General features: G+C 41.6%; 1 non-coding gene across 1 annotated transcript; it reads left to right on the forward strand.

Moving 5' to 3' along the window:
* Positions 1-660: 660 nt before the first annotated feature.
* LOC130938248 (small nucleolar RNA R71) lies at positions 661-768 on the forward strand. Its single transcript, XR_009069420.1, has one exon. It is a non-coding gene; the product is annotated as a small nucleolar RNA R71 (small nucleolar RNA).
* Positions 769-1,232: the final 464 nt, after the last annotated feature.

The following is a 1,232-nucleotide window of genomic DNA, read 5'->3' on the forward strand; positions in this document are numbered from 1 at the left end:
GTCCTTCCAAATTTCTGATGGAGGACCTTGTTTCATTCATGAAACTTTGAGTGGTCTTTATTAGATCAGAGACCATTGTTGCTAAGTCAGAAGTATTCTGCTTAGAACTCTCTGTCTGTTGCTGAGAAGATGATGGAAAAGGCTTGCCATTGCTAAACCTGTTTCTTCCACCATTATTGTTATTGAAACCTTGTTGAGGTCTCTCTTGATTCTTCCATGAGAGATTTGGGTGATTTCTCCATGAATAATTATAGGTGTTTCCATAGGGTTCTCCTAGGTAATTCACCTCTTCCATGGAAGGGTTCTCAGGATCATAAGCTTCTTCCTCAGATGAAGCATCCTTAGTACTGTTTGGTGCATTTTGCATTCCAGACAGACTTTGAGAAATCAAATTGACTTGTTGAGTCATATCTTGTTCTGAGCCAATATGGCATTCAGAGTGTCAATCTCAAGAACTCCTTTCTTCTGACTAGTCCCATTGTTCACAGGATTCCTTTCAGAAGTGTACATGAATTGGTTATTTGCAACCATTTCAATCAATTCTTGAGCTTCTGCAGGCGTCTTCTTCAGATGAAGAGATCCTCCAGCAGAGCTATCCAAAGACATCTTGGATAGTTCAGAGAGACCATCATAGAAAATACCTATGATGCTCCATTCAGAAAGCATGTCTGAAGGACATCTTCTGATTAATTGTTTGTATCTTTCCCAAGCTTCATAGAGGGATTCTCCATCCTTCTGTCTGAAGGTTTGGACTTCCACTCTAAGCTTACTCCATCTTTGTGGTGGAAAAAACTTTGCCAAGAAGGCATTGACTAGCTTTTCCCAAGAGTCCAGGCTTTCTTTAGGTTGAGAATCCAACCATATTCTAGCTCTGTCTCTTACAGCAAAGGGAATAGCATCAGTCTGTAGACCTCAGGGTCAACCCCATTAGTCTTGACTGTGTCACAGATTTGCAAGAATTCAGCTAAGAACTGATGAGGATCTTCCAATGGAAGTCCATGGAACTTGCAATTCTGTTGCATTAGAGAAACTAATTGAGGCTTAAGCTCAAAGTTGTTTGCTCCAATGGCAGGGATAGAGATGCTTCTCCCATAGAAATCAGGAGTAGGTGCAGTGAAGTCACCCAGCACCTTCCTTGCATTGTTGGCATTGTTGTTGTTTTCGGCTGCCATGTGTTCTTCTTCCTTGAAGAATTCGGTCAGGTCCTCTAAAGAGAGTTGTGCCTTGGCTTC

The sequence above is a fragment of the Arachis stenosperma genome, chromosome 6 (genome assembly GCF_014773155.1).
Source record: "Arachis stenosperma cultivar V10309 chromosome 6, arast.V10309.gnm1.PFL2, whole genome shotgun sequence".
Taxonomy (NCBI): Eukaryota; Viridiplantae; Streptophyta; class Magnoliopsida; order Fabales; family Fabaceae; genus Arachis; species Arachis stenosperma.